The sequence below is a fragment of the Procambarus clarkii genome, chromosome 11, assembly GCF_040958095.1.
Source record: "Procambarus clarkii isolate CNS0578487 chromosome 11, FALCON_Pclarkii_2.0, whole genome shotgun sequence".
NCBI classification, from domain to species: domain Eukaryota; kingdom Metazoa; phylum Arthropoda; class Malacostraca; order Decapoda; family Cambaridae; genus Procambarus; species Procambarus clarkii.
Window position 1 is genome coordinate 5,469,312 of NC_091160.1, and position 24,563 is coordinate 5,493,874.

Here is a 24,563-nt window from a genome sequence, read left to right on the forward strand (position 1 = left end):
GGGTGAGTTTTGTTGGCAGTTAGCCACAGATGGACTTTATTTAGCCAGATTTTACTGTGGCATTTAGAGCAAGGGGATCAGGACTGGAGTAAATGAAGGTTGTGTCGTCAGCAAATAGAATTGGTTTGAGGTGTTGGGAGGCATTTGGAAGGTCATTAATGTAGATGAGAAAGAGGAGAGGGCCAAGTATGCTGCCCTGGGGAACACCAATGTTGATGGGTAGGGTGGGAGAAATTGTATTATTCACAGAAACATATTGGAGCCTGTCAGTAAGGTAGGATTTGAGGTATTGTAGGGAGTGTCCTCTGACTCCATAATGATGTAATTTACGTAGAAGGTTTTGGTGGTTGACAGTATCAAAAGCTTTACGCAGGTCCACAAACAAACCAACAGGGAACTCATTTTTATCAAGAGCTGTATGAATCGAGTTAACATACTAATAAGTGCATCGTTAGTGCTTTTTTTGGGTCTGAAGCCATATTGGCAGGGCTAAGTATATTGAGTTTGGCTAGATATGAGTAAAGCTGCTTATAGATTAGTTTTTCAAAAATTTTTGACAAGTTTGGCAGGATAGATATAGGTCTGTAGTTGTTAACATCTGTGAGATTACCACATTTGTGGACAGGCGTTACTCTCGCTTTTTTTAGAATATCTGGGAAGGTTTGGAGTTCAAGTGACTTGTTGAAGAGCAAAGCAATAGCAGGGGCTAAAGATCTGGAGGCTTTTTTGTAAATTAAAGTTGGTATCTCCTCAAGGGCACCAGACTTGGTTTTAAGGGAAAGGATTATCTCATTGACGTCAGTGGAATTAATAGGCTTTAGGTACAGAGACTGTGGATAGTTACCTGAAAGATAGTCATTAATGTCTGTACTGGAAGATGGAATATCATTTGCAAGGGATGAACCAATGGAAGAGAAGAACCTATTGAACTCAATAGCAGAATCAGAGGCTGAAAGCTGACCATCGTTATTAGACAGGAGAGTCGGTTTGTTATTTAAAGACTTCTTTGATCCCAATATTTGAGAAATTGTTCTCCAAGTTTGTTTAATGTTGCTCTTTATTTGGGTAAATTTATCTTCGTAGTATTTAGTTTGGCTCGTCTAATTATCTTGGACAGCAATAATGAGTAATTCTTTGAGAATTCTTTGGAGACAATTCCTAACCTATACTTCTTCTCAAGGTCATGTTTTTTATTAATAGATTTAAGTATTCCCTTTGTAACCAGGGATTGTTAAGCCTTTTGGTTGTGACTTGTTTTGTAAGCATAGGACAGTGGGTATTATAAAGGCTAAGAGTTTTTTGAAGAAAAGATTGCACTGCTAGGTTGATGTCCACTATGTTACCTAACTCGGACTCCCAGTTGACATTATCAGCAGCAGTTATAAAATTGTCTATAGCAGTTTCATTGTGTAGTCTAAAACGTATCACTCTTGACTCAAGAGGTGGTTTGCTAATGTTAGTTAAGAGAAATGTGGGGTAATGATCTGTAGTGCTATCGGTGATTATACCTGAAGTAAGCGGAGAGGTTATGTTTGTCCAGATGTGATCGAGCGTCGTGGCAGTGCTATCAGTGATTCTAGTAGGTCTAGTGATTAAGGGTATGAGGAAGCAGGAATTCATACAGTTGAGGAAGCTAACAGCAGTGGGGTGTTCAGGCTCGCAGAGGTCAATATTAAAGTCCCCTGCGATAATTAGGTGGTTTTTGTTCAGTCTGTTATCAAGTATTAGATTTCTAAGGTTTGAGTTGAATTCGGACACATCAGTGTTAGGAATTCTATAAACTGCACCCACAGTCAGGACAGACTCGGCACCCTTGACTCTGAAGCTGGCGAAGATATACTCCCCATAGCAGTCTCTGGTTCTAATTTCTTTTAAGCATGTTAGTTCTTGGTGGTAGTAAAGAGCAGTGCCACCACCTCTCTGAAGTTGACGACAGTTGTGAATTGCTGAGTAGTTAGGCATGTTAAAGAGCTGAGTAGTATCCTCTTTCAACCATGTTTCAGTAAGTATAATAAAAGAGAATTTGTTGTCAATAGCTTCAATCAAGGCACTAACATCATCGAAGTGTTTACCTAGGGATCTAACGTTCAAATTGATTACAGAGATATTGTGATTATGAGTTAATACATTGTTTACATCATGTGCTGCAAAATATCTGCAATTTAGATCATTAAAGTGATAATTGTCATAGATAGTGGATAAGAGGTTAAGTTCAGGGTCTATACTTGTCTGCATAAAAAAAGCTGATTGCAGGAAAAACAAGGGAAAAAGGCAAATAACAAGGTAGAAATAAGCTATAAAATAGGGGAAAAAATGTACACAATACAGTACAAAGCAAACTCAAAAGGGGCTTACAGGGGTACAATGGAGTAAGGGAGTATGGCTAGGCTAGGCAACCTAGGTAATAAATGAGATTAACGAAAAAACATATAAACATGGACTATACAAAACACAAGATATAGAAATACAAAACAAAAATATAAACAAGACTAAGCAATACAAAAACAAATTGAGCAAAAATGAAAAATGAGGTAGATTGCTTACAAGTACTCTCAGGTACACTGTAAGTAACAATTTGCAATTTGAGATGCAGGCAAAGCCAGGGGTACAATGGAGTAAGGGAGCATGGCGAGGCTAGGCAACCTAGGTAATAAATGGAATCAAAGAAAAGTTGAATAATAAGCATAGGCAAATTTAAGCTAATGATTATTAACTATAAATAGTTCAGTTATGACTGTATAATTAATAAGACCTGAAGAACTATTTATGCACTCAATTGTTGGCCAGGGAGGAACTCGCCAAGGCTAAGGAGTACCAGAAGAGCAGGTACGACCAGAAGGCCAGGGAGAGGAAGTTTAAGGTGGGAGATAAAGTACTCCTACTCCTCCCTACAAGCAGGAACAAGCTCCTGCTACAGTGGAAGGGACCCTTCACCATCACTCATTGACGTACGTCGTATGCATAAGGGGGGTCAATAAGAAGTACCATGTTAACATGTTAAAACGCTATGAGGAACGCGATGATGCGTCATCAAGGTCGGAGGAGAGTGAAGATAGTGTCTCTCCGGTAGTCCATCCCAGGGTGTTGCTAGTGTGTCCGGTATGACACAGACTGAAGCCGGAGCTGCAGAGCTTGGGGTTCAGCCTAGCTTCGAGGCGTCGAGCCGGCTAGAGCCTGGCCCTGGAGCCGAGCACTCTGCGCCTAAGTCAGGTAACACTACCCAGGACGAATCGGAGGAGTCACCCCAAGTCTCTCAGGGCGACGACGCATAGAAAACGGAGTCTCCACCCACCACTACCCAGCCGGAAGTGAGCTGTCAGTGCACCATCGAGCTGGTAAAATGGTGGGGTGTATTTCGCTTCCAGTGAAATAAACCCTTAGTGGGAGGTTGATGTCAGGAGACATATTTTCCCTGCTCTCTCGTGCACTGAATTAAGTACGAAATTGCATAGTGCACCGGTGATGTGCACCGTGATTCAACTTTCTGAATATAACTTTTCCACAGTCGTGTTGGGTGTCGTTGGACAGCCCATGACATTTGCTAGCCATTGATGTCATTCTGATCGCTGTATCAGGTCTGTGAAGGAAATTACAGGAGGGAGTTGATTTCAGAGAAATTTTTGTACAAGTCAAGTGTAGAGAGGGAGGTATGGGGGATTAACGGCCGTAGACCACCCCCCCTATCACGTGTCCACCTCGTGTGAGGGGGGGTAGCGTCATGGGGCAGGTGCGCGATTGGCTGAGGGTCTGGGGCCTCAGAAATGCTGAACCGTGATTGGCCAAGACGCTGAGGGGTACCGCATGGTACCTCCAGGCATAGTATTGGCGGGAACGACATTCTTACCTAAGACGCTGCATAGTGAGGCCGACATTTCCCGTGCTAGGCCAAGCATCGGGAAATACCGCCTGCAACGTTACTCAAGTCACGCCTACATCTTGCTATCTTTCCGTGTGCCGTGCGTAAGAATCCGGTAATCGGAAAGGGGCTTGTATCGAGCCGTGTGAACTTGTCATCTAGCCGCGTAATTGTGGGACGCCATCTTAGAGGAACTGGACTGAGTGTGAGGCGTTAATTATCGGGCTACAAAAACGACATCCGCCGTCGATCGTATCTGTGCTTGAAGATACTGCTGTGAGACGTGCCAGAAAAGGTTTCAGTGTTATGAGAGAAACCTTAAATGTTATAATTCGGAGGAACAGTGAAGGACTTCATCTCGGGTCTCGTATACCGTCGTAACACCGTGTACCATCGTATCCTGGGGTACCGTGTCAAGTGGAAGGGGCGTGGTACCGCATCCTTGCTGTTGTGCGCAACCTTGGCTGCCTGTGCCGGTGTGTCTGCGCTATCCTGGTCTGTGTGTGTATAGAGCTAAACCCCGTGGTCTAGGACCCTGTGCTCCACCTGACCACGTGTAGGAAGTGAGGACGCCTACGTCATCATCCAGCAGCAGCAGTGGGAGTGTGATTGACGTGTATGTGTGAGTGAAAGAGGGGCCCCACATCATTAATGTAAGTACACTGTTTCCGTTTGGGTAATAAAACTCTGAAGCTGGGTTCGCCCCCAGTGGTCCGTCTGTCCTCTGTCCCTGGGACCACCTGGGGAGGTGAATGGGAATTGGAGACGTGTGAGTCTACCCTGTTTGTCATCAAGTTGAGGATTGGGCCCAACTGTGATTTTTGACGTGTGTGAAGACACCTAGTGACACATTCAGAGGTAGGGTAAAGTGAGTTATTTACTTCTATTATTTTTCTACGTGTCGTGTATGTATTCGCTGTAATTTGATTCCCTTTTTCAGCAGTGAAAAGTGGTAACAGGGAGATTTCCCTTGGTTATATATTTTACTGTTGTGTTGTGGTAAAGTGTGAATTATTGGTGGATAATTTACTGGGGGAAGTCATTTACAAGTTTTGCCGTGAGTGGCAAGGATGTACTGTGTTGTACTGTGATGTACTGTGTTGTACTGTGTTGTACACCGTAGACAAGTTTGACCTTGGTGGAAGGCGTTGTGTACTGTGAAGGATTCCGTGAGAATTAAAGTAAGTTAACGTCACCGGGGGTCACGATTTACTTAACGAGGTCACTTGTTCGTTGAACATTGTTGTGATTAACGTAGGGACGTGTAAAGGCAACAGTCACAGTGAAGTTCACGCAGTGGAGGAATTGTCAAGTGAAGACTAACGTAGTGTTAACGATTTAACGAGCCTTCGTTAATTGAGGGATTAACGTAAGGGGTTGACGGTCTGCTATGATCGGAGTCAATTGCGCTGTAATTAAGCTTCCGTAATTCGTAGGACTGATCAGCTCTGTCGGCGGACAGAGTTATTAAGCACTCGTAGCTAATTAAAGATAATTAGTAATCACCACTTAGTGAATTCACCAGGTGTTGATGTTGTTGTTTACACGGAGTATTGGAACATTGTGTGTGGTACAGTAGTCTACCCTCGTTAAGGTAATCTTGTCGTAAGACCGGAAGTGAACTGTCAGTTGAGAGACAGTAGGCTTTGTCAATACTCGTCTGTATTAATAGGCTATTGTATTCAGTAATTAATTGGGAATTACTCACCGAATGCTTGACTTTCAAGTTGATGTAATTAATTGATTTACGAGTTATTGCTGCCATTTGAGTGTCGTTGTGACACGTGTGTGTTAACGTAATTGTTTAAATTCAATTAGAGTAACTTTTGTTTTGATTGTCCTGAGAGACAAGTGTTAACGTAAGATTTTTTATAAGGGGTTATCATTCTTGGATTAACCGCCTTGTTACTTGGTATCTCGTTGTGGGCAGCGAGCGCCAGTCAAGTCTTTGTGATTATAGTATTGGTCACCGTGAAGCCGTGACAATATTGATTGCAAGCTTGCGTCACCAGTGGGCACCACTTTGTTCAGTTAGTGTCATTGTTCAGTCAGCGACGACAGGATAAGGAGACCGTGGGTCCATCAGGCTGTTGATTAGCTGTTCTTTAATGTGCCACTGGAGTGACAGTAAAGTAACGTAAATTCACTGTGTAGTAGTTTTAGTTTTGTTTTGTGAATAAATTGTTTTGTTATAGAAACGGTCGTTTACGTCAAACCTTCCAATATTACTGCCCCACATTTCATGTTCTGCAATGCTTTGCCTGCTTATGTTCATATCAAGTCTGTATCTAAAGCTCGAGTCCATTGCACAGCACCACACTTCTATAAATAAGAGGTGAGAATCCGTCGGCTATCCTTTATTAGTTTGTTAACTAGGAGGAGCCAGCGACCTAATTGACAGGTGTTACCCGAGTGGTTTCGCCTGGCGGTTTGCTCCCGCGGTCCTATGATCTTAGGCTTTAAGATTAAATATCTGCCACTGGCAGCTCTTGCTGTTTAATGTCTGCCTCTCTTGCGAGGTAGTTGCAATTAACGTAACATCAATAGGACTTAATTCTTTTGATAACCTGTCAAGGAAGAAAATCTCACACGGTTATCTCGCCTACAGGATTCTCTTTCCGTTCGTATTTCTGATGTTTCTCCTCGTGTTGTTCCTTCTTTGCCCCCATGGAGGGTCCCTCTTCCGCGGTTTTGTACATCCTTGACCCGTATCACTAAAGCTTTTACCCCTCCTACGGTTCTAAAACGCCTTTTCCTCGAGCACTTTTCTTCTCACTCCCGCTCCGTTTCTGTCTTCACCGATGGGTCTAAGTCAGCGGACGGTGTTGGCTACTCTGTTGTTTTTCCTGATCGCACTTATATGTGTCGCTTCCCTCCGGAGACTAGCATCTTTACAGCGGAACTTTATGCTATTCTCTATGCTCTTCGTCTCCTGCTTTCTCGTTGTCAGTCTTCCTTTGTAGTTGTTGTTGACTCTCGTAGTGCCCTAATGGCTCTCGGGTCCTTTAATCCGGTTCATCCAGTAGTTGTCGAGATCCAGCATTGGCTGTTTCTCGTTCACAGTAAATTTAAGTCGGTTGAGTTTTGTTGGGTTCCCAGCCATATTGGTGTGTCTTTAAATGAGCGTGCGGATGCTGCCACCAAGGAAGCTGTCCGCTCTTGTCCCATCTCTCGTAAAGGCATTCCGTATTCCGACTTTTACCCGGTTATCCATTCCTCAGTCCTTACCCGTTGGCAGGCTTCTTGGTTGTCTGTTACTGGTAACAAGCTACGTACTCTTAAATGTTGTGTTTCCTCGTGGCCGTCCTCCTTCCACCGTAACCGGCGGTGGGAAACAGCTCTGGCGAGGTTGCGTATTGGCCATACTCGCTTAACCCATGGTCACTTGATGGAGCGCCGCCCTGCTCCTTATTGTCCTAGTTACATTGTCCCTCTTACGGTCGTGCATGTCCTTCTTGAATGTCCTGACTTCCAGGACGAGCGTGTGTCTTGCTTTCCGACCGCCCCTCGCGGTCGCCTGTCCCTCGATAGAATTCTTAGTGACTCGGATACTTTTGATATCGTTCGCCTTATGCGTTTTTGTTCTCGTATTGGCATCCTTGGTGATATTTAGCGCCCTCTGATTATTTTGCATATTTGATGGTGCTACATAGCCTTCCTGGTTTGGTGCCTTCTTTTGATAATTACTTACTTAATTGCATTGTCCTTCTTATGGTCGTGCATGTCCTTCGTGAATGTCCTGACTTCCTGGACGAGCGCATGTCTTACTTTCCGACCGCCCCTCACGATCACCTGTCCCTCAATAGAATTCTTGGTGACTCGGATACTTTTGATATCGTTCGCCTTGTGCGTTTTTGTTCTCGTATTGGCATCCTTGGTGATATTTAGCACCCTCTGATTATTCTGCGCATTTGATGGTGCTACATAGCCTTCCCGGTTTGGTGCCTTCTTTTGATAATTACTTACTTACTTACACCACCTTAAATTAAGAACATTGTATACAACACTATTAAAACAAATTATACAGTACCATGAGATCATTGGATGTAATATCTTGAGAGCATTGTTTAGTGCACCACGATAACATTTTGTTCAGTATCAGAGCGTGTGGGGGGTGTTGGGTGTTTTATATAATGAATCTTGGCTATTTGACCCCTCCTGATACTATCTTATCGTCGAACAGAGAAACCCAACCACGCCCTGACAGATAAATGACCGACCACGACAGCCTCGCTTCTGCTGCCGTCAGTCGACCAGCAATGGACACTGGAGGGCTTGCAATTATTTGGGGGATCACAGTGGTAAGCGTCTGGTTCAGGGAGAGGGGGTTCAACGGCACCTTTATACAGGGGTTCGGCTCACACTGCCTAGTTGTCATGAGTACACACCCGCTCTCAAGAAGCCGTGATTCCCAGCACTCTCCTTACTGTGGGATGATCTCTCAATCCCCCTTAGTTATAGTCCACTATCACCCAAGTTATAGCCGTGTCTTTCTCTCTCTCACTTGCCAGGAAGCCTCACCAGAACTAGAGTAAAAACCAGCCAACATATGAGACATTTAATGCACACATATACAAGAACAGTTATATTACTATGCAACTCCTTAGGCTGCTTATCAGTTGGTAGCAGCCCAATATTCCCCTTTAGTCTTCATCCTATAATCGTACTAGGTTGCTGCTCACTCCTCAGTTCACAACCTACTGCATCCTAAATATGCATACTTCTTTTATGTTATACACAACTATATATGTTATACTCTTGTATAACTTCACGAGGTTAACGAATGTCCTCTTGATCCTTAATTCATTATCAACGGCTCAGAGAAAATGCTGATTACCCAGGAGAAGATGGCGACAAACACCGTGTACGTGTCCAGTATGAAGGAAAGTAAATATGCTTACAAGTGCGAAACCCGCTCGTGTATTGAGCACTCTGCACGACCTGTACCCACTCTTTGGATCAACATGATGGCTAGGGGTGGAAGTAGTGCTAATAAATCTGCTTTGTTTGTTGTGTTTCGTGCTTTGGGCTTTGTAGCAGATCGAGATATTTTTGAACATATCGTCTATGATTTTGATGATCCTGAGATGATGGAAATGGTAAAGCCATCTATGGACGAAGCCTTTATAATTCAGGAACAGAATGTTGCATTGAACTTTATTGGTTTACTCGGTATTCGACTTGGTGTAACAAAAGAGAAGCGCATAAATTTGCCCGTGAGATTTTGCAGAAAGAAATGTTACCTCACGTTGGTGTATCAGATTTTTGTGAGACAAAGAAGGCATACATTCTAGAGTACATGGTTCACTGGCTTTTGCTTGCCGCTTTAGGTCGACGAGAGCTAGATCATCATGATCACTATGGAAACAAGAGGCTAGATTTGGCCGGTCCTCTCATGACCTTACTTTCCCGAGGATTATTCCGGAACTTGATGAAAGAAGTTCGTATGCACGCTCAGAAACTCTTAGATAAAGGTCAAGAGTATAGGTTGGATGTTGCAGTTAAGCCTAAGCTGATTTCTGATGGACTGCGATATTCTCTGGCCACGGGTAACTGGACAAAACCATCACTGCCAGAAAATGAGGATGAATTAGATGGTCATCCAAGACGGTTCAGGAAGAGAGATGCCAGTGTATTTTTGAGGGGCTCGGAAACTGGCATTGTGGACCATGTCATGCTGACTGTGAACGTAGATGGTGATCATTTTATCAAGATTCGTGTAAGGTCTGTACGTATTCCCCAGATTGGTGATTAATTTGCCTCCCGTCATGGACAAAAAGGTATCTGTAGTATTCAGTACAGGGTGGAGGATATGCCTTTTACAGCAGAAGGTATAACTCCTGACACCATTATTAATCCTCATGCCATTCTCTCCCGAATGACAATTGGCCATTTAATTGAAGCTTTACGAGGAAAGCTTGGTGCCAACAAGGGTGAAATTGGTGATGCTACGCCCTTCAGTGATGCCGTGAATGTACAGAAAAATACAATTTGTTACAAGGGTATGGCTACCAATTAAGAGGCAATGAGATTATGTATTGTGGTCACACTGGACGGAAGATGAATGCTCAGATTTTCCTGACTCCTACATATTATCATCGTTTGAAGCATATGGTGTGATGCTCCTTGGGACAGTCCTCTGTCCTTTTCTAGCCTTGTGCTCCTGCTGTCGTCCTCTCCAATTCTGCTGGGCATCTTTTCCTTTTTCTTCTGTTTCGTTTTTCTCCCCCCTCTTCTCCTATCTGCTTGCCGTTTCCTGCCGACCTTTTGCTCGTTCTGGTTCTTCACTTGGACTTCTTATATTTTCACGCCCGGGTGCTTGAGGAGGCATACTCTTGCACCCGTAGAACTGTAGTACCCGACGTCGAGAGCGAGGGGAACCTTTTATTGTCAATCCCCCTTTCGTCACTGAACCCGATCTCGACGGACTGTCGGTTTCTTAAGGTGGCGTTTGTGGGGCGTATACTCACGACGCACCCCTAGGAGGCCCCGGCAAGATCGGCGATAGCTTCTTGTTGGGTGTCCTGCCTCTAATTGTGGCTCCATGGTGGGTGTGGGGGCACATTCGTGAATGAATTCTTCTTTTCGTAATGATGATAACCCCTGTTTCGGCTGCTTCTGGTTTACCTTCTCAGGCTCGTGGGGTGGGCGACCAAGCCCCCGAGTCGGTCCGTATTGGAAGACCGGGCTCTGTAGCCTCCGCTGCATTGGGCCCCGACCTTGCTCCTCCTTTGGCCTCTCTGACTCCTTCCCCTGGCTCCCCTCCCTCCTCTGTGGTTGGGTCGAGCCCCAAGCCCCCAGTGGTGACTACCTCGTCCCCTGGCGCGGCTCCTTCTCTAGTTGTAACTACTGCGCCTTTTAACCCCTCTCTGGGGGTTCTCACCGCCGTCCTCGTCACGGCCGCCCTCGCTCATTCCTTCCAGTTCTGATACCTATCAAGCCTTGTTTGGTCCCGCTTCGTGGGCCAAATATTTTGATCTCCTCCCTCTTGATTCTGCGCCTCCTGACGATTTCTCCCTCCATCAACATCTCGTTGATTCCGTGGATGCCTCCATTACTTTCAACCCCACTCGTCTCGGTACACGTGTCGTTGCTGCTCCTTCTCAGGATGCTGCTTCCCGCTTGGCTGCCTTATCCTGCCTTGGCGAGACCCCTGTTCGGGTCTCGAAGAACGCTCAGTTGAATGCCAGTGTTGGCACTATTTTGCTCCCGCCCCATGTTGCGACCGGTGTTCGGGACCTGCGCGACTGCCACGACGATATTCGACATATCCTTGCTGCCCAGGGCCATTCTATTCTCCAGGTGGACACGTTTACTCGTCCCCCTCGTGGTAGTCGCCGTCAACCCCTCTGGGTTGTGAAGATTACCTTTGATGGTAGGACCCTTCCACCCTCTGTCATTCTTGCTGGTGCCAGGTGCTCTGTCCAGGAGTACATTCCTTCTCCTCGGCTCTGCAACAAGTGCTGGAGGTTTGGGCATGGTGCCCTCCGCTGTTCCGGACTGTCTCTCTCTGTCCTTTGTGTGGTGGCGAAGGTCACTAAGTCGGAGTGCACTTCTCCCCAGGCTCGTTGCCTCATCTGCGGTGAAGCCCATCCTGCCTTCTCCCGTGCGTGTGTCCATTACAAGCTTGAGGCAGCCGTCCTCAACTTCCCAGCAAACACAAATCATCTACACAACGTTCGCCTATCTCTTCCCATAGGTGTGGGAATGATTTGCATTGAGAATGGTGCAGGAGAGCCTTTGAGAAACTTTTACTCAAAAAATCCAAACACAAAGGTTTAATTATAAATAGTTTTTCTACAATTATTTTCTTCCAAATGTAAAACAAATAGTTTTTACATGTTTAAATATAAAATTTATGGTGTTTTTTTGTAAAATTCATTAATAAATTGTGAATGATATATATTGGCTGAGTGAAACCTTTAAAATCCATTTAGTTATAATATGAACAGAAAAAAGTAGTTTTCCAAATTTTCTAAAAATCGCTCTTTTTAACACAATTTTACTCCTTATGCATTCCACTAAACACTAATATCATGTTTAAATATATAATTTATGTATTATTCCCTAAGATAATTTATATAAATTATAAAAGTTGCTGGAAAGTGGTGAGAAAGAATCTGAAAACGTTTTGTTGTCTTATATTGGCGTGTTCTTATTAACTAGAGTGAGTAAGAGTGAGCGAGAGTGGGTAAGAGTGAGTAAGAGTGACTGAAGGTGAGTGAGAGTGCCAGAGAGTGTGTAAGTGTGAGTAAGAGTGAGTATAAGTAAGAGTGACTGAGAGTGAGTAAGAGTGACAGAGTGAGTAAGAGTGAAAGTAAGGGTGACAGAATGAGTAAGAGTGAGAGTAAAGTGATTGAGAGTAAGGGTGAGTATGAGAGTAAGAGTGATTGAGAGTTAGAGTGAGAGTAAGAGTGAGAGTTAGTGAGAGTAAGAGTGATTGAGAGTAAGAGTGATTGAGAGTAAGAGTGATTGAGAGTAAGAGTGATTGGGAGTAAGAGTGATTGGGAGCAAGAGTGATTGAGAGTAAGAGTGATTGGGAGTAAGAGTGAGAGTAAGAGTAAGAATGAGAATAAGTAAGATTGAGAGTAAGAGTGATTGGGAGTAAGAGTAAGAATGAGAGTAGGAGTGATTGAGAGTAGGAGTGATTGGGAGTAAGAGTGATTGGGAGTAAGAGTGATTGAGAGTAAGAGTAATTGAGAGTAAGAGTATGAGAGTAAGAGTGAGAGAGTGAGTATGAATGGGTAAGGGTGACTGAGAGTGAGTAAGAGTGACAGAGTAAGAGTGACAGAGAGTAAGAGTGACAGAGAGTAAGAGTGACAGAGTAAGAGTGAGTATGAGAGTGAGTAAGGATGACTGAGAGAAAGAGTGAGTAATAGTGCGTAAGAGTGATTGAGAGTGATTGAGAGTAGGAGTGATTGAGAGTAAGAGTGATTGGGAGTAAGAGTGATTGGGAGTAAGAGTGATTGGGAGTAAGAGTGATTGGGAGTAAGAGTGATTGGGAGTAAGAGTGATTGGGAGTAAGAGTGATTGGGAGTAAGAGTGATTGGGAGTAAGAGTGATTGAGAGTAAGAGTGATTGGGAGTAAGAGTGATTGGGAGTAGGAGTAAGAATGAGAATAAGAGTGATTGAGAGTAAGAGTGAGTAAGAGTGATTGAGAGTAAGAGTGATTGAGAGTAAGAGTGATTGAGAGTAAGAGTGATTGAGAGTAAGATTGATTTGGAGTAAGAGTGATTGAGAGTAAGAGTGATTGGGAGTAAGAGTGATTGGGAGTAAGAGTGATTGGGAGTAGGAGTAAGAATGAGAATAAGAGTGATTGAGAGTAAGAGTGAGTAAGAGTAAGAATGAGAGTAAGAGTGATTGAAAGTAAGAGTTATTGAGAGTAAGAGTGATTGAGAGTAAGAGTGATTGGGAGTAAGAGTGATTGGGAGTAAGAGTAAGAGTGAGAGTAAGAGTAAGAATGAGAATAGGAGTGATTGAGAGTAAGAGTGATTGGGAGTAAGAGTAAGAATGTGAGTAGGAGTGATTGAGAGTAGGAGTGATTGGGAGTAGGAGTGATTGGGAGTAAGAGTGATTGAGAGTAAGAGTAATTGAGAGTAAGAGTAATTGAGAGTAAGAGTATGAGAGTAAGAGTGAGAGAGTGAGTATGAATGGGTAAGGGTGAGAGAGTGAGTATGAATGGGTAAGGGTGACTGAGAGTGAGGAAGAATGACAGAGAGTAAGAGTGACAGAGAGTAAGAGTGACAGAGAGTAAGAGTGACAGAGAGTAAGAGTGACAGAGAGTAAGAGTGACAGAGAGTAAGAGTGACAGAGAGTAAGAGTGACAGAGAGTAAGAGTGACAGAGAGTAAGAGTGACAGAGAGTAAGAGTGACAGAGAGTAAGAGTGATAGAGAGTAAGAGTGACAGAGTAAGAGTGACAGAGTAAGAGTGACAGAGAGGAAGAGTGACAGAGAGTAAGAGTGACAGAGAGTAAGAGTGACAGAGAGTAAGAGTGACAGAGAGTAAGAGTGACAGAGAGTAAGAGTGACAGAGAGTAAGAGTGACAGAGAGTAAGAGTGACAGAGTAAGAGTGACAGAGTAAGAGTGACAGAGTGACAGAGAGTAAGAGTGACAGAGAGTAAGAGTGACAGAGAGTAAGAGTGACAGAGAGTAAGAGTGACAGAGTAAGAGAGTGAGAGTGATTATGAGAGAGTTAAGAGTGTGAGGTGTGTGAGTGTAGCAGGCCAGGGAGGCAGGATGTGTGGTCACAGGCGAGGCCTAGGCCTCGTCATCTCTAATGTTGGTTTTTATATATATGTTGGATTTTTTGTCCTGTTTCAAATTATAATTATTTAGCAGGAATGTAATAAGATATTGCACAGTATTAATGTGACAATAATATATGCATTATTTCCTTGATAATCAAACTTGTTGTTCAAAGATAATATACAATCTTTGAAGGAAACATTTTGAGAGCGCGAGCTGGCAACACTGGGCTGGTGGGTGAGAGAGACATATGGTTAGTTGTACTCAGACCTTCAGTGGTGAAGGGTGTGTCCCAGCTGGCCGCCACCAGCCGCCACCCGCCGCCACCCGCCACCCACCACCAGCCGCCACCCGCCACCACCCACCACCAGCCGCCACCCACCACCAGCCGCCACCCACCACCAGCCGCCACCCGCCACCACCCACCACCAGCCGCCACCCGCCACCACCCACCACCACCCGCCACCCACCACCAGCCGCCACCCGCCACCCACCACCAGCCGCCACCCGCCGCCACCCGCCACCCACCACCAGCCGCCGCCACCCACCACCAGCCGCCACCCGCCACCCACCACCACCCGCCACCCGCCGCCACCCGCCACCCACCACCAGCCGCCACCCCCACCCACCACCAGCCGCCACCCGCCGCCACCCGCCACCCACCACCAGCCGCCGCCACCCACCACCAGCCGCCACCCGCCACCCACCACCACCCGCCACCCGCCGCCACCCGCCACCCACCACCAGCCGCCGCCACCCACCACCAGCCGCCACCCGCCGCCACCCACCACCAGCTGCCACCCGCCACCACCCACCACCAGCCGCCACCACCCACCACCAGCCGCCACCACCCACCACCAGCCGCCACCCGCCACCACCCACCACCAGCCGCCACCCGCCACCACCCACCACCAGCCGCCACCCGCCACCACCCACCACGCCGCCACCCGCCACCACTCACCACCCGCCGCCACCACCCACCACCCCCCCCACCACCAGCCGCCACCAGCCACCACCCACCACCACCAGCCACCACCCACCACCCAGCCGCCACCCGCCACCAGCCGCCACCGCCACCAGCCGCCACCCGCCGCCACCCAAAACCACCCGCCACCAGCCGCCACCCGCCACCAGCCACCGCCACCCACCACCGCCACTCACCACCCGCCGCCACCACCCACCACCAGCCGCCACCCGCCACCAGCCGCCGCCACCCACCACCAGCCGCCACCCGCCACCACCCACCACCAGCCGCCACCCGCCACCACCCACCACCAGCCGCCACCCGCCACCAGCCACCGCCACCCACCACCGCCATTCACCACCCGCCGCCACCACCCGCCGCCACCCACCACCCGCCGCCACCCGCCTCCACCCACCACCAGCCGCCACCCGCCACCACCCACCACCAGCCGCCACCCGCCGATACCCACCACCAGCCGCCACCCGCCGCCACCCGCCACCACCCGCCACCAGCCGCCACCCCACCAGCCACCGCCACCCACCACCGCCACTCACCACCCGCCGCCACCACCCACCAGCCGCCACCCGCCACCGCCACCACCACCACCACCCACCACCCACCACCCCACCACCACCACCCACCACCACCACCCACCACCACCAGCCGCCGCCGCCACCACCACCACCACCACCGCCGCCACCACCCATCACAGCCGCCGCCACCACCACCCACCACCACCGCCGCCGCCACCACCCATCACCGCCGCCGCCACCACCACCACCTGCCACCAGCCGCCACCACCGCCCGCTATCAGCCGTCACCGCCCGTTGCCACAGTCGCCACCGCAAGCCGCCACCGCCAGCCGCCACCAGCCCCCCCCACCGCCGATCGTCACCACCTACCACAGCCGCCGCCGCCCGCCACCGCCCGCCACCACCCACCACAGCCGCCACCACCCACCACCCGCCGCCACCACCCACCACCCACCAGCCGCCGCCGCCACCCACCACCCGCCGCCACCACCCACCACCACCACCAGCCGCCGCCGCCACCACCACCCACCACCACCGCCGCCACCACCCACCACCACCAGCCGCCGCCGCCACCACCACCCACCACCACCGCCGCCACCACCCACCACCGCCAGCCACCACTACTCATCACAGACGCCGCCACCCGCCACCGCCCGCCACCACCGCCAGACACAGCCGCCAGTGTCCGCCACCGCCGCCACTGTCCGCCACCGCCGCCACTGTCCGCCACCGCCGTCACTGTCCGCCACCGCCGCCACTGTCCGCCACTGTCCGCCACCGCCACCACTGTCTGCCACCGCCACCACTGTCCGCCCGCCGCCACCACTGTCCGCCCGCCGCCACCACTGTCCGCCCGCCGCCACCACTGTCCGCCCGCCGCCTCCACTGTCCGCCCGCCGCCTCCACTGTCCGCCCCGCCTCCACTGTCCGCCCGCCGCCTCCACTGTCCGCCCGCCGCCGCCACTGTCCGCCCGCCGCCGCCACTGTCCGCCCGCTGCCGCCACTGTCCGCCCGCCGCCACTATCCGCCACCGCCGCCACTGTCCTCCCGCCACCACTGTCCGCCCACCGCCGCCCTGTCCGCCCGCCGCCACTATCCGCCACCGCCGCCACTATCCGCCACCGCCGCCACTGTCCGCCATCGCCGCCACTGTCCGCCACCGCCGCCACTGTCCGCCCGCTGCCACTATCCGCCACCGCCACCACTGTCCGCCACCGCCACCACTGTCCGCCACCGCCACCACTGTCTGCCACCCGCCACCACTGTCTGCCACCGCCACCACTTTTCGGCCGCCGCCACCACTGTCCGCCCGCCGCCACCACTGTCCGCCCGCCGCCACCACTGTCCGCCCGCCGCCTCCACTGTCCGCCCGCCGCCACCACTGTCCGCCCGCCGCCGCCACTGTCCGCCCGCCGCCGCCACTGTCCGCCCGCCGCCGCCACTGTCTGCCCGCCGCCACTGTCCACCACCGCCGCCGCCACTGTCCACCACCGCCGCCAAAGCCGCCACGGTCCGCCCGCCGCCACTATCCGCCACAGCCGCCACTATCCGCCACCGCCGCCACTGTCCGCCCGCCGCCACTATCCGCCACCGCCGCCACTGTCCGCCCGCCGCCACTATCCGCCACCGCCGCCACTGTCCGCCCGCCGCCACTATCCGCCACCGCCGCCACTGTCCGCCCCGCCGCCGCCACTGTCCGCCCGCCGCCACTGTCCGCCCGCCGCCACTATCCGCCACCGCCGCCACTGTCCGCCACAGCCGCCACTCTCCGCCGTACAGCCTCCCCTCTCTCCGTTAGTAAATAATAAAAGAAATATAAATTATTAGATTTTTTTACCCTTCAATTGGTTTTAATATTAAAATTGAAAATAATAATATAATATAAAATATAATAAAAATAATATAATATAAAATATAATTTAATTTCAAGAAATTTAACTTTACACACAAAGATGTGAAAAGGGTTCAGATTATTGGCTCAAACCTTTCATAAGAGATTCATATTGGTATATGAATGGATTATGAATGACTCATGTTAGGAGTGTAAAGTTGCCACAACATCTCAAATTAGTGTTAGATACATATGTCTTGGTTATAAGTTTTGGAAACCTATTTAAGTCCACACACAATATCGTATCTGATACGATAAAACAAACGTTTCCAATACTTTCAAATACTTTCCAGATATGTTGTGGCAACCTAAAATTGTTTGCTGGGTTGAAGCACCGGGAGCGTTTATCTTTTCCTGAGGCGAGACGCCAGGTTCGCCGGCTCCCGCCTTATGCTAATATCTCTTATGCTCGCGTGTTGCGCTCTTCCTCTCCTCGTCCTTCCCGCCTTCCTCAGACTCACAACCGTTTCCGGGCCTTGGATCCTGATGCGCCCACTGCCCCCTCCTCTGTTCCTTTGGGTTCTCTCCCGAAGGATCCTCCTCCTGGTCTTCTGTCTGGGGTTCCCCTTCCTTCTACCCGGTCTGTCGTGTCTCCTGTGTCTTCTTCCTCGTCTCCCTCCGTTCCTCCTTCCCATCCTTCCCCTCCGTCTCTTGACTCTCCCCGCCGCCTGTCGGTGCGGGCTGATGTCCATCGCTCTCCAAACGGCCGTCATGTGTGCTCTCGTTCAGCTTCTCATGTTGAGACGCTAGAATCCGTTGCCCAGTACGTGGTTGCTGGAACACCTGTCTCTTTACGTCAGAAGCGTAAACCTGGCTCCTCTCCTTCCTCCTCCCCGGCGGGTAAGAAGGTTTCGCTTTCTTCCTCGGCCCCTACTTCTGCCTCTCTCGCTCCTTCCCCTCCCATTTCGGTGGTTGCGCCCCCTGTTCCTGCTATGGAGGTTTCTTTAGCCCCCGCTTCCCTCTCAGTTGCTGCCCTTGCTGAGGTGCGCTCCCCTCTTTCTACCCCTCCTCTTCCTGCTGCTGTCCTTGCCTGCTCCTCTCCGTTGTCTCCTCCTCTTCCTCCTCCTCCTCCTCCGGACCCCGCCCGCCCACCTCTGATCTGTTCTCCCGTTTCCTTCCCTCCGTCTTTGCTCAGTTTACCCATGCCCCCTAACCCTGACTTTGCTGACCCTGATCCCGACCCTGATATTCTTTAACGTGCTCTGTTGCTCTTTCGCCTTTGTTTCTTCCTTGTTCTCTGTTTTTGTCCTTTCTCTTCTCGTCGTTGTCCATTCTTCAATGGAACATTCGAGGTTATTACGCTAATTTCCTCGAACTCCAACTTCTGATTTCGCGGTTTTCGCCCCTTTGTGTCTGTCTCTAGGAGCCGATGCTTGGTGCTCGTCCTGGTCGTTTTCGTGGCTATTCCTTTCTCTCCCACCCCCAGCTGTTGCTGGGGCTTCTAATTCTTCTGCTCTTTTGATTCGTACTGATGTTCCCTTTGTTCCTTTACTTTTTCCTTCACCTCTCCATTGTTCTGCTGCTCGTGTCTTTGTGGGGAAATGGTACACTGTTTGTTCCATTTATCTCCCCCCGAGTGTCCCGCTTTCTCTTCCTGATTTGAAACACCTCCTAGACTCCTTGCCGGAGCCTGTGCTCCTGCTGGGTGACTTCAATTGTCGTCATTCTCTTTGAGGTGACGTTCTGACGAATACCCGGGGTCGCCTTCTTGAGCCGTTTCTCCTCTCTTCTTCCCTGTCTCTTCTGAATTCTGGTGAGCCCACTCATTTGGACTCTCGGACTCGCACCCTTTCTTGTTGTGATCTTTCTCTCTGCTCTTCTTCTCTTTACTTAGATTTCACGTGGCAGGTTCTTGATGACCTCCATGGAAGTGATCATTTCCCCATCCTTGTTTCCTTTTTCTCTTTTCGCCCTTCCCTCTCTTTCCCTAGGTGGCAGTTTGCTAAGGCGGACTGGACCCTATTTTCCCTCAGTGCTACTCTCTCTGACCTCTCCCTTCTGCCTCTCTCTCGCGCTCTCCTCCTTTTTCATGACACTGTCTTCAACGCTGCCCTCCGCTCTATCCCTCGCTCTTCCTCCCGGGGTCCACGGAAGTGCGTTCCCTGGTGGAATGCGGACCATGCTCGGGCTGTCCGCTGTAAGCGTGCAGCCTGGAAGAGGCACCGCCGTAGGCAGACGACCGATTCTTTTCTTTTCTTTCGGAAAGCGAGTGCGGTGGCCCGTAGGGCCATCCGTACGGCTAAACGTGAATGTTGGGCATCTTATGTCTCAACGATTACGTCCGAAACCCCTCTGGCCCAGATCTGGAAGCGTATCCGCAAGATAGCAGGTAAGTTCGTTCCCGATGTTTCACCGATCCTTCACCTCCATGATACTCTTGTGGGACCCGTTGCAGGTCGCTTCCGAACTGGGTTCCACTTTTCTTCTGTTAGCTCTGGTCTTCATCTTCCCCAATCTTTCCTTCTTCGTAAACCTGTCCTTGAGTCTCGTCCTTTAGATTTCTGCACTCATCTTCAGCTTCCCTATAATGATCCCTTCTCTCTCTCTGAACTTCGTTCTGCCCTGGCCCTCTGCGGTTCTACGGCGGCGGGCTCCGATGGTATTCATTATGAGATGCTTCGCCATCTCCCTCCGAGCACGTCTCAGTATTTACTGAGTCTGTATAATCGGATCTGGGAGTCGTCGTCAGTCCCTGAGGACTGGCTCGATGCCGTTGTCCTCCCTGTTCGCAAACCGGGGTCTCTGGGTACTTCCCCTAAGGACTTTCGCCCTATTGCTCTCACAAGTTGTGTCTGCAAACTCTTTGAACGTATGGTTAACGTTCGTCTGATGTGGTTCCTGGAACACCATCACCTCCTCTTCCCTTCTCAATTTGGTTTCCGCAAGTGCCGCAGCACGACAGATGTCCTGGTGAACTTGGAGGTCTATATTCGTACTGCTTTTGCTGCGAAGACCTCCGTTGTTGCCGTCCTTTTTGACCTGGAAAAGGCTTACGACACCACTTAACGTTATCATATCCTATCTCAACTTCATTCTTTTGGCCTTCGTGGTCATCTCCCTCTCTTTCTCCGCAGCTTCCTCTCTCGTCGTTCCTTTCGGGTGCGCCTTGGTACCGCTCTCTCTCCCTCTTTTCAGCAATACGAAGGTGTGCCCCAGGGTAGTGTTCTGAGCACTACTCTTTTTCTGGTTGCCCTCAATGGTCTTCTTTTCCTCTCTTCCTTCTGGTGTCTTCTCCGCTCTCTATGTCGATGATCATACCCTTTGTTGTCAGGGTGATGATTCGCCGCTCCTTCAACGCCGGCTTCAACTTGCAATTGATGCCGTGTCGTCTTGGGCCACCGATCATGGCTTCAAGTTCTCTACTTCTAAGACTTGTGCCATGACTTTTACGCGGAAACGGGTTGTTCTTCGTCCCTCTTTGTCCCTTTATGGTCATCCCCTTGAATACAAAGATTCCGCGAAGCTTTTGGGGTTATTCCTTGACACTCGTTTGTCTTGGTCTCCCCATATCTCTTACCTCCGTGTTGAGTGCTCTAAGGCCCTTACCCTCCTTCGGGTCTTGTCCCATACTTCTTAGGGGGCAGATAGGCGAACTCTCCTTGCTTTACATTCCTCTCTCGTCCTGTCTAAGCTCGATTATGGTTGCCCTGCTTACTCGTCTGCTTCTCCTTCTACTCTTCGCCGTCTTGATGCTTTGCACCATACTGGGTTGCGCCTCAGTTCTGGTGCCTTTCGTTCGACTCCCATCCTTAGCTTGTATGTTGACACTGGCTTCCTGTCTCTCCAGGACCGCCGTGATCGCTACTGTCTTCGCTATCTTGCGCGGTCCTTGCAACATCCTTCCTCTCGCCTCTGTCGTGCTTTAACTTTTACCCCTCCTGCGGTTCCTGTTCCTCTTTACCACCTCCCTCTTTCTGTCCGGTTATCTCGCCTACAGGATTCTCTTTCCGTTCGTATTTCTGATGTTTCTCCTCGTGTTGTTCCATCTTTGCCCCCGTGGAGGGTCCCTCTTCCGGTTTTGTACATCCTTGACCCGAATCACTAAAGCTTTTACCCCTCCTACGGTTCTATAACGCCTTTTCCTCGAGCACTTTTCTTCTCACTCCCGCTCCGTTTCTGTCTTCACCGATGGGTCTAAGTCAGCGGACGGTGTTGGCTACTCTGTTGTTTTTCCTGATCGCACTTATATGTGTCGCTTGCCTCCGGAGACTAGCATCTTTACAGCGGAACTTTGTGCTATTCTCTATGCTCTTCGTCTCCTGCTTTCTCGTTGTCAGTCTTCCTTTGTAGTTGTTGTTGACTCTCGTAGTGCCCTAATGGCTCTCGGGTCCTTTAATCCGGTTCATCCAGTAGTTGTCGAGATCCAGCATTGGCTGTTTCTCGTTCACAGTAAATTTAAGTCGGTTGAGTTTTGTTGGGTTCCCAGCCATATTGGTGTGTCTTTAAATGAGCGTGCGGATGCTGCCGCCAAGGAAGCTGTCCGCTCTTGTCCCATCTCTCGTAAAGGCATTCCGTATTCCGACTTTTACCCGGTTATCCATTCCTCAGTCCTTACCCGTTGGCAGGCTTCTTGGTTGTCTGTTACTGGTAACAAGCTACGTACTCTTAAATGTTGTGTTTCCTCGTGGCCGTCCTCCTTCCACCGTAACCGGCGGTGGGAAACAGCTCTGGCGAGGTTGCGTATTGGTCATACTCGCTTAACCCATGGTCACTTGATGGAGCGCCGCCCTGCTCCTTATTGTCCTAGTTGCATTGTCCCTCTTACGGTCGTGCATGTCCTTCTTGAATGTCCTGACTTCCAGGACGAGCGTGTGTCTTGCTTTCCGACCGCCCCTCGCGGTCACCTGTCCCTCGATAGAATTCTTGGTGACTCGGATACTTTTGATATCGTTCGCCTTATGCGTTTTTGTTCTCGTATTGGCATCCTTGGTGATCTTTAGCGCCCTCTGATTATTTTGCGTATTTGATGGTGCTACATAGCCTTCCCGGTTTGGTGCCTTCTTTTGATAATTACTTACTTACTTGAAGCATAAGGTAGATGATAAAATCCATTCCCTGCAAGAGGGCCTGTGCAGGTCTTGGTTATGTAGCCTATGGGAGGTCGTGCAAGGGAAGGTAGCTTGCGATTCGGTAAGATGGAACAAGATTGCCAGATTACTCATGGCGCCGCACAGTTTCTCCGTGTACGTTTGTCTGAAGTCAGTGACCCATATTCTGTTCATGTGTACAACTTGTGTGATCTTATTGCTACTGTACGCAACAATGCCTTTGAATGTAAGGGATGCCGCAATAAAACTCAGATATCCCAGATGCGTCTTCCCTATGTCCCTATGCATGTCAATTACTTTTCCAAGAATTGATTACGATGAACATTGCTCCCAGGATGATGGTGATGAAGTGAACATGTTTTAATTTTGGAAGTACAGTACAGTAAGGCATGGTACAGTACAGTGGTACTGTACACAAAATTATCCAGTACAGTGGTACTGTACACAAAATTATCCAGTACAGTGGTACTGTACACAAAATTATCCAGTACAGTGGTACTGTACACAAAATTATCCAGTACAGTGGTACTGTACACAAAATTATCCAGTACAGTGGTACTGTACACAAAATTATCAGTACAGTGGTACTGTACACAAAATTATCCAGTACAGTGGTACTGTACACAAAATTATCCAGTACAGTGGTACTGTACACAAAATTATCCAGTACAGTGGTACTGTACACAAAATTATCCAGTACAGTGGTACTGTACACAAAATTATCCAGTACAGTGGTACTGTACACAAAATTATCCAGTACAGTGGTACTGTACACAAAATTATCCAGTACAGTGGTACTGTACACAAAATTATACAGTACAGTGGTACTGTACACAAAATTATACAGTACAGTGGTACTGTACACAAAATTATACAGTACAGTGGTACTGTACACAAAATTATCCAGTACAGTGGTACTGTACACAAAATTATACAGTACAGTGGTACTGTACACAAAATTATACAGTACAGTGGTACTGTACACAAAATTATACAGTACAGTGGTACTGTACACAAAATTATACAGTACAGTGGTACTGTACACAAAATTATACAGTACAGTGGTACTGTACACAAAATTATACAGTACAGTTTGCATATTTTTTTAGATTTATGAGAAAAATATTTATTTCAGTGGCTTACGGTATTAAAGTTAGCAAACTCTTACATGGCGTTTTCTTTGTAATGGAGTAAAGTACAGTACATCCTTTTGTACATTATTATACAGAATGGTACTGTACTTGTTTTTGTATTTACTATTTAATATTGGTGTATTGTACCCTGTATTATTTCATAGGCTTATGAATATACATCACAATATGATCTTGATCAAGTTTGGGTGATAAGCAGCTTCTTAATGGTGTATGAAAGTCATATGTATGTGTGCACTAATTATTAAAACAGAAAACATTTATTACCTGATGAAGTAATGTAGCTAGTAGGGGCCTGACAGCTAAGTGGACAGTGCTCGGAATTCGTAGTCCTGAGGTTCCGGGTTCGATCCGCGGTGGTGGCGGAAACAAATGCACAGAAGACACTGGAGAGGTAGTGTTATTGCAGGGACTTGGAGGGCATATCCAACGTGTACCATTAATTAAGGCTAACCTGAATTCTTCTATTACACCAGGTTGGTGCACTGTAGCAGTCACTGAGCAGTTGCCCATTCCTGGGATAGATATCATTGTAGGTAATGATTTTAACAAGTGTCAAGTTAGTGGGACCGATTGTGCTGTTATGTATACTAAACCTAGTGCAGTACTGGCTCAACCAGATGCGGATGATGGTGTCATTTATCGAGCCTGTGTTGCGACCAGATCCATGGGTAACCAGAATGTGGTAAGTCCTGCTTCTACCAAGGTGGATGTTCTCGAGGCCATGACCCCTTCAGACAGGGAGGTGGAGGTGGACCTTGAAGATACATTTTTAGCTCACGTGGATGTCAAGAGTGAGACCGGTGCCAAAGCCCTAATTTATTCTGACCCAGATGGTCTGGAAGATGTGGCCCAGGTACCAGTTCCTTGCCCG

At 48.9% G+C, this 24,563-nt stretch overlaps 1 pseudogene; it reads left to right on the plus strand.

Annotated features, from left to right (window-relative positions):
* LOC138363513 (DNA-directed RNA polymerase II subunit RPB2-like) overlaps window positions 1-23,006 on the plus strand; it is a 51,288-nt pseudogene extending 28,282 nt beyond the window's left edge.
* The last annotated feature ends 1,557 nt before the right edge of the window (window positions 23,007-24,563 follow it).